This window comes from Ovis aries, chromosome 1 (genome assembly GCF_016772045.2).
Source record: "Ovis aries strain OAR_USU_Benz2616 breed Rambouillet chromosome 1, ARS-UI_Ramb_v3.0, whole genome shotgun sequence".
In the NCBI taxonomy this organism is placed as follows: domain Eukaryota; kingdom Metazoa; phylum Chordata; class Mammalia; order Artiodactyla; family Bovidae; genus Ovis; species Ovis aries.
Genome location: NC_056054.1, coordinates 123,023,791 through 123,033,251, shown reverse-complemented (window position 1 = coordinate 123,033,251; position 9,461 = coordinate 123,023,791). Strand labels below are relative to the sequence as shown.

The window sequence follows — 9,461 nt, the reverse complement described above, 5'->3', positions numbered from 1 at the left end:
TGGGAGAGACTGGGGGCAGGAGGCGAAGGGGACGACCGAGGATGAGATGGCTGGATGGCATCACGGACTTGATGGATGTGAGTCTGAGTGAACTCCGGGAGATGGTGATGGACAGGGAGGCCTGGCATGCTGCGATTCATGGGGTCACAAAGAGTCGGACACAACTGAGTGACTGAATGGAATGGAACAGCATGAATACACAGAAGAATAATACAAAAAAAGGTCTTAATGACCTGGATAACCACAACGGTGTTACCACTTACCTGAGCCAGACATCCTGGAGCTTGAAGTCAAGTGGGCCTTAGAAAGCATTACAACTAATGAAGCTAGTGGAAATAATGGAATTCCAGCCGAGCTGTTTCAAATCCTAAAATACAAAGGTGTGAAAGTGCTGCACTCAATATGTCAGCAAATTTGGAAAAGCCACCAGTGGCCACAGGACTGAAAAAGATCAGTTTTCATTCCAACCCCAAAGAAAGATAATGCCAAAGAATGTTCAAACTACCACACAATTACATGCATTTCACATATTAGCAAGGTTTTGCTCAAAATCCTTCAAGTTAGGCTTCAACAGTATGTGAACCAAGAACCTCCAGATGTACAACTTGAATTTAGAAAAGACAGAGGAATCAGAGATCAAATTGCCAACATTAGTTGGATCATAGAGAAAGCAAAGCAATTCCAGAAAAACATCAACCTTTGCTTTATTGACTGCACTAAAGCCTTTAACTGTGTGGATCGCAACAAACTGTGGAAAATTCTTCAAGGGATGGGAGTACCAGACCACTTTGCTGCCTCCTGAGAAACCTGTATGTCAGTCAAAAAGCACCAGTTAGAATCGTACATGGAACAGCTGATTGGTTCTAAAATGGAAAAGGAGTACATCAAGACTGAACATTGTCACCCTGCTTATTTAACTTATATGCAAAAGAACAGTATGCCAAATGCAGGGCTGGATGACTTACCAGCTGGAATTAAGATTGATGGTGATTGATAAGATTTCTCATATCAATAATCTCAGATATACAGATGACACCACCCTTAAGGCAGAAAGCAAAAGAAATTAAAGAGCCTCTAAATGTGCACCTCTAAAGGTGCAAGAGGAGAGAGAAAAAGCTGGCTTAAAATTCAACATTCAAAAAATTGAGATCATGACAGCTGATCTCATCACTTCTTGGCAAATAGAAAGGGTAAAGTGAAAACAGTGACAGATTTTATTTTCTTGGACTCTAAAATCACTGTGGATTGTGACTGCAGTCATGAAATTAAAAGATGCCTACTCCTTGGAAGATAAGCTATGACAAACCTAGACAGTGTATTAAAAAGCAGAGACATCATCTTGCCCACAAAGGTCCATCTAGTCAAAGCTATGGTTTTTCCAGTAGTCATATATGGATATCAGAGTTGTATCATAAAGAAGATTAAGCACTGAAGAATTGATGCTTTTGAATTGTGGTGCTGGAGAAGACTCTCGGGAGTCCCTTAGACTGCAAGGAGAGCAAGCCAGTCAATCCTAAAGGAAATCAACCCTGAATATTCATCAGAAGGACTGGACTGATACTGAAGCTGAAGCTCCAATATTTTGTCCACCTAATGCGAGGAGCCAACTCATTGGAAAATGCCCTGATGCTGGGAATAATTGAGGGCAGGAGGAGAAGGCGGATTGAATCTGCCTACAATGCAGGAGACCGTGGTTAGATTCCTGGGTTGGGAAGACCTGCTGGAGAAGAGAAAAAGCTACCCATTTCAGTATTTTGGCCTGGAGAAATAATCCATGGGATCGCAGAGTCCGACAGGACTGGTGACTTTCACTTTCATTTTGGAATGCCCCAGGCGGCACTAGTGGTAAAGAATCTGTCTGCCAACGCAGGAGACTTGGGTTCAATCCCTGGGCCAGGAAGATCCCCTGGAGAAGGAAATGGCAGCCCACTCCAGTATTCTTGCCTGGAGAATCCCATGGACAGAGGAGCCTGGCGGTCTACAGTCCATGGGGTCACAAAGAGTTGGACACAGATGAAGACAGTTAGCACAGGAGAAGGAGGTGCCAGAGGTTGTGATGATTAGACAGCATCACCAACTAAACGGACATGAATTTGAGCAGGATCCTGGTGACAGTGAAGGACAGGGAAGCCTGGAAAGCTGCGGTTCATGAGGTCACAAAGAGTTGAACAGGACTTACTAACTAAGCAACAACAAACATACATTGTACAGTAATTATATCTCAATGAAACTGGATAAATACTAAAAACAAAATAAAATAACTGATTGATTTGAAGCAGGACAAATATGGACCCGTGGTAAGAGAATGTCATGAACTGGAGTTGGTAATGGACAGGGAGACCTGGCGTGCTGCAGTTCATGGGGTCACAAAGAGTAGGACACGACCGAGCAACTGAAGTGAACTGAACTGAATGATTATGATTGTTTATTCCCACTCAGTGTACCTTGGATCTAATTTAAAATGAAGCAGAAAAGAAAGAATACTTCTTAAATGAAAGAACATGTGGAATAAAACAGCAGGCCAGGGGAAACCCTTGGTTTCCAGATCGCACCAAAGAGGTAGTGACTGATTTCTTCAAGACAAACTCATCACCGTGGAAAACTTCCAAAATGTAAGAGGAAATTAGCATTGATTCTTAGAAAAGGTCCTCTGTCCATGGCATTCTTCAGACTAAGAATACTGGAGTGGGTTGCCATGCTCTCCTCCAGGAGATCTTCCCAACCCAGGGACTGAACCTGAGTCTACTGCATTGGCAGGCGGTTCTTTACCACCCACATAGGAACCCCTAGTCTGAACGTATCTGGAGAGATTGGCTGTCACTTCCATGCACTCAGACCTCAGGCTCCCTGGTTTTGTATTGCCTCCGCCTCCCCAGTGCCTCTGGGTCCTTTCCATCAACCTTCAAATACACTTATGGCTCTCCCATTTGGGGGACAGAAAGGCTAAGAGTGAAGCCAGACCTCTCTCCTCCCTACAGCCAACACGTGCAGCAGTAGCTCTGTCCCACGCCTTCCCAGCAAAACTTCTCGCAAACCGGTCCCCTGCATTCTCGGTCTCGGCCCTAAGCCCACGCTTTCACCCTCCTCTGGGCAACACATGTGCTCCACCAGGTCACAGGCGACTGCTCAGTGCCTGACTCTTCTGACATTTTGGTGCCCTTTAACTCTGGGCCACTTCCTCTGTGCATCCTCTTCCCCTGGCAGCTGGGACGGCACCCTGACTTTTTTGTCATCTCCCTGACTCTCCTCTCCTGTCTCATCCACAGGCTCAACTTTCTCTGCTGTCCCCTACATGTTAAATGTTGCTTGTGGCTCTGTCTTCATGTCACCAGGTCCGACTCCCTCATCTCTCCGGAGTAGCTCATTTGCTCTCGGAGCATCAGTTGCCCTTTGTACACCATTGCTACTGTTCTTGCTCAGTCAGTAAGTCATGTTTGACTCTTTAAGACTCCGTGGACTATAGCACACCAGGCTCCTCTGTCCTCCACTATCTCCTAGAACTTGCTCAAGCTCCTGTCCATTGAATCAATGATGCCATCCAACCATGTCATCCTCTGTCACCCTCTTCTCCTCGTGCCCTCAGTCTTTCCCAGCATCAGAGTCTTTTCTAATGAGTAGGCTCTTCACATCAAGTGGCCAAAGTATTGGAGCTTCAGCTTTAGCATCAGTCCTTCCAATGAACATTCAGGGTTGGTTTCCTTTTGGATGGACTGGTTTGATCTAGTTCTAGCAATCGTGGCGGCTGGTGTCCTGGAGATCTAGGGAAGAGATGATGTTGCCACTTGAGTGTGAAAGCATTCTGAAGGCAGAATTCCTTCTTCCCCAAGGAACTTTTAGTCTTTTCTCTTAAGGCTTTCAAATGACCGGATTGGACCCATTCTCATGATGGGTCTCTGCTTTACTCAAAGTCTACTGATTAAAATATTAATCACATCTTTAAAAGTACCTTCACACTGTATCTGACTTCCCTGGTGGCTCAGACGGTAAAGCATCTGTCTACAATGCGGGAGATACGGGTTCGATCCCTGGGTCGGAAAGATCCACTGGAGAAGGAAGTGGCAATCCACTCCAGGACTATTGCGTGGAAAATCCCATGGACAGAGGAGCCTGGTAGGCTACAGTCCATGGGGTCGCAAAGAGTCGGACACGGCTGAGCGACGTTTCTGTTCCTGTTCCTGTTCACACTGTATCTAAACTGAGATTTGATGTAAAGCTAGGTACCATGGCCTATATTAATAATCAAAAAACAATCTATAATAAGAGTAGAAAAGAGTTTTCTGAGTCAAATCAAAGACTAGCCTGGAAACCATCTTCCTAGATTAATCTGAGAAGCTGCTCCAGAGAAGCCTGGTTTTTCAGCACAGTTTTATATCTTGTCTGAGCAAAGGAGATTAAACATATTAGGGATATATTTCTTCAAGGTAAAACACACACACACAGATCAGCACACATACAGCAAGTCAGCCTGGCCTTGGCACCTGGGAAGGTTGTCTTAGCATCAAAGGAGCACCAGCATTGGTGTCCCAGGATGAGATGCAGTTAATCTTTATTCTTAACATGGACGTTCTTTATTTTTTTTCTTTCTTACACCTTTTTCTCTAATAATTAAAGCATATGTACAATGTATGTTTGATATGCCACAAACATTGTTTTAGTCAGCATAAAATTCAAGTTAACTCATGAATAAGTCAGAATGACTTCTGTATATCTCACTATGTGAACACTTATTTATCACCTACCATAGCCTGGGTACCTTAACCATCACACATACCATCTTAAAGAAAATGGTACCACCGAATGTAAATTGGTGGAGTGGCTATGGAGAACACTATTGGAAGTTCCTTATGAGTTATCATGGAGTTATCATGTGATGCTGCAACCCCATTCCTGGGCACATATCCAGATAGAACCATAATTTGAAAAGATATATGCACTCCAATGTCCACTGAAGCACTAGTGACAGTAACCAGAACATGGAAACAACCTAAATGTCCACTGACAGAGGGACGGATGAAGAGGGTGTGGTACACACATACAGTGGAATACTGCTGCTGCTGCTGCTGCTAAGTCAGTTCAGTCGTGTCCTGCCGGGGTCCAGCCCTGGTGGATCCAGGGAATTCGAAGGGGAGATGGAGTCAGCGAGGAAAACTTATTCATTTAGAAATATAAAGAGAGATTAGGAAAGAATAATGTAGTAGGAAAATTAGTGGAGAAAATAGGCTGACTAACTTGGTTTACGTGGAAAACCAATAACGTTCCAAGACAAGGAACTTGCACCATCTACATTAGGCCACCAGTGCCTGCTTGAATAGCGGAGGGTGCCCCACCTTGGCTCCCTCTCGCATGGGTCTTAGAAGCCAGGGCAAATAAGTAGATTCGGTGAGCCTCCACATTCCAAGGGATCAGCCTGAAAAGGAGAGGGAGGGAGAGGGAGAAAGAGAGAGAGTTGACACGAGGAGGCCAAGCTTGTGCAAAAATCCCATAACATTATTTTTAAAAGGTGTTTATATACCCTAAGCTTTACATAATGGAAGATACAGAGTCATGCAGGGGCAGCAGTCCTGACCCTTTCTGTGTATCTTTTTATATACAAAAGGTCTCAGGTGATTTACATTATCTTCTGGCCAAGAGGCCTGTTAACACTTTATGGCTCTCTTCCTTAGTGAATGTTAATCTCATTTCCCCTGAAGTGTTTTTCTTTAATCTGCATCCTTAAAGCACTAAAGTTACATCCCTATAGAACAAAGGTGCAGTGGGTTATAACAAAGAAGATACTTAACCCAAAGATCTATGTTGTTACTTGTTTTTTATATACCAACTATATCAACAAATAAAAGATATGAAAATTCGACAGCAAGTATTGGCTCAACAAATTGAAACCCTTAATCAGTCCTATTCTAATAATTTTGACTCCTCGGAAGCCCCTACATTCCTAGGATGTTTTGAGCTTTCTGTGCCTCTGGCTGTCGGGAGGCCGCAGATAATCACATGGCCAGCTGTAAGAGTCCTATAGGCAGGCTAGAAAGCCATCAGAGGGGTTTTTGGATTGAAACACTCTTGTTAGGTCCAGGAGACTTATTATCTAAAAGCTCTAAATTAACTATTTCCAGAAAAAGGTTGGGGGCGGGGGGGACAGCCCCCTGTTAATGTCAGAAAAGTAGGCAAAAAGCACAATGCAGTAAGGCAGGCAGACTCTGGTTTTGGGGGTAGATGCTCGAGAAAATTCAGCGAGGCTCCCTTAAGGCCCAACTCGCCTTTGCCTGTCGGACCCCTTAACCTCATGACCTTTGCCATGGGCAGGACTCCTCATGCTGGCTGCCGGCAGTGTCCAGCTCTGTGCGACCCCAGAGACAGCAGCCCACCAGGCTCCCCTGTCCCTGAGATTCCCCAGGCAAGAACACTGGAGTGAGTTGCCATTTCCTTCTCCAATGCATGAAAGGAAAAGTGAAAGTGAAGCTGCTCAGTCATGTGGACTCTTAGCGACCTCATGGACTGCAGCCTACCAGGCTCCTCCGTCCATGGGATTTTCCAGGCAAGAGTACTGGAGTGGGGTGCCATCGCCTTCTCCCACAATGGAATACTACTCAACCACAAAAAAGAACAAAACAATGCCATTTGCACCAACATGGATGGATCTAGCGATTGTCATACAGAGTGAAGTGAGTCAGAGAAAGATGAATGTCATGTGATACTGCATACATGTAGAATCTGAAAAATGGCACCAATGAACTAACTTACAAAACAGAAACAATATCACAGGTGCAGAAAACAAACCTATGGTTACCAGGGGTGGTGAGGGAGGGGAGGGATGGATTGGGAGTTGGAGACTGACATATACACACTACTCTGTATAGAATAGATAGCTAATGAGAATACACTGTAGAGCCCAAGGGCTTCCCTGGGGACTCAGATGGTAAAGAGTCTGCCTGCAATGCGGGAGACATGGGTTCCATCCCTGGGTTGGGAAGGTTCCCTGGAGGAGGGGAAGGCTACCCACTCCAGTATTCTTTTCTGGAGAATCCCCACGGACAGAGGAGTCTGACAGGCTACAGCCCATGGGGTCACAAAGAGTCAGATATGACTTAACACACGGAATTCTACTCAATATTCCATAATGACCTATATGGGAAAATATGTAAAAAAGAGGGAATATATGTATATGTTTAACTGATTCCCTTTGCTCTATACCTGAAACTAATACAACACTATAAATCAACTATACTCCAATAAAACATGTTTAAAAAGGAAAAGAAAATGGTACCACCATCCAAGAGATGTCTAATCTAGGATGCTGGGGGTTTGCCTTGTCTTCTAATGCAACCCTTACTCCACACAGTCAATCTAGCACCCAATTCTATTTATTCTTCTTCCTAAATATTTCTAATCCATCCCTACTGCCAAAATCCTGGCCCAGCAAGAACCTCTGCACTGTACTCTGCATCCAATCTCTCCTTCTTCAGATCTGTCCTAGAGACAGCAAGGAGAGGATTTGTTAGTCTGTAAACTGGATTGTGCTAATTCCCTGCTCTGGACTCACCACAAAAGCCACGGCTGTCATACAAGTTGAAACAGGTGTGATCTCTCACTGACTCAGACATCACGAGTGGTGTTACTGATGTGTGTTTCCAGAGTGGAGAAGAACTCATGGTAAAGTTCTGAACAAAACAAAGCATAAGCTTCACTCAATTTACACAGCAGTTGCATTTCTGGGAAATTCAATTATGTTAAGACTGTAAGTCTGCTCAGGCTGGTATGACAGTATGCTGTAGATGGAGTGGTTTAAGCAGCACGTCTTCGTTTCTCATGGCTCTGGAAGCTGGCAGCCTGCAATCCAGGCTCTGATGAGTACAGTTGCTGGGCAAAGTCTCTTCCTCTTCTTGCTGTTGTTTAGTCGCTAGGTCAGGCCCAGTTTTTTTGCAACCCCATGTCTGCCTGCAGGCTCCTTTGTCCATGGGATCCTGCAGGCAAGAATACTGAAGTGGGTTGCCATTTCCTTCTCCAGGGGATCTTCCCGACCAGGGATCAAACCCACGTCTCCTGCATTGGCAGGCAAATCCTTTACCACTGAGACACCCAGGAAGCCCCTTCCTCTTCTTAAGAGGGCACTAAGCCCATCAAGAGGGTTGCAGCCCATGGGATCTAGCTCCTTGACTAGGGATCCAACTTGAGCCCCCTGCTTTGGGAGCAGAGTCTTAGCCACTGGACCACCAGGAAAGAAGTCCCTGTCTTGGAGTTTCTTATAGCTTCCCTCTGTGAACACTGACGGCATTCTCCCCCGGACCTAGGATTGAGTCCAGGCACCTTGGTGTGCCAGCCTCATATGAGCGCCCTGTCTTTCTGGGCTTCTCCCCTAGAAAGGCAGGGTCTCCTGGATATCCGTCAGCTTTCTGTGCACAGAGTTCTCCCAACACATGGTCAGGAGCCATTGGGAGAGTCAGGGTACATTAGGTTTAGGCTTTAAAAAAAAATCAATCTACATTTCATTTATGTAGTAATTCACTAAATGATACATTTAGTAATGCATATGCAAAATTAATTCATTACCTCAATACAAAGTCTCAGGAGACTTTAGGAATCACGTGGTCTATCAGCATGTTCTAGACGAGCGAGTTGTCTCAAATTCCCCGCTTTCTTTTTTCTTTCCTTTCCAGCCTTGATGGCTCCCATTTCCCAAGCAAGCCTGGGGGATGGATGATCTCAACCCTACTCAACTGCAGTGGCCACAGGACCCTGGTATACTACCCTATGCAGGTGTGTAAGGGTGTGCGTGTGGGCAGAGCCAAGCCCAAGAGGGTAGTGCTGGCTTAAAAAGAGGGTGAAGGAGGAAGGAAATGATTCATTCTGAGAACCAGACGTGGGGAAAGAGGGTCATGTGCTTATCGTCTAGTCCCCTAGCTGAGGTTGGGTGACGGAGGCCTCCCACTCTGCACGGGTCACACAGGGCCCCAAGGTGTCAGGCTGCAGTGCTCTGAACGATTAGCAGAGGCAACCTGCAGCTGAGTTGAAAGAAGCAAGCCCATCGCTACCCTACTTCCCCCACGTGTCTGGGCGAAGGTGGGCAGCTGCATGAAGAGGCTAAATGTGGTCAAACTACCCGGGCTTGGGGTTTCTGGGCCTGAGGCTCAGGGGAGGAACTGACCCCCAGCACGCTCACACGTGCAGCTCTGAGGGCGAACTCACAGTGCATTGTGGGTGCAGCATCTAGACTCTCAGTCTGGAGTCACCGAGCAGAAGCTAGAACTCAGCATTCGACCTTACGAGTCAACTTGACCGAGGTTGAAACCAGAATCCCGTTCTCTGACTCCCTGATTTCCCATTCTTTCCACTGAACTCCTCCCCATGCCGAGGAGAGCAGAGAGATGTAAGGCTGTGGGGTTTTATGAAGGGAGGGATCAAACCCATGTCAGTATTCTTTTCAGCCCAGAGGAATTCCTTCACAGATCCCCTCCTGTCCGGAAGCC

General features: G+C 45.8%; 1 long non-coding RNA gene across 1 annotated transcript; it reads right to left on the bottom strand.

The window, feature by feature from the left end:
- Positions 1-4,529: 4,529 nt before the first annotated feature.
- Positions 4,530-8,781, bottom strand: LOC121816116 (uncharacterized). The gene is made up of 2 exons (XR_006055574.2): positions 8,545-8,781; positions 4,530-7,958 (listed from the first exon to the last, which is right to left on the bottom strand). It is a non-coding gene; the product is annotated as an uncharacterized LOC121816116 (long non-coding RNA).
- Between the last annotated feature and the right edge of the window lie 680 nt (positions 8,782-9,461).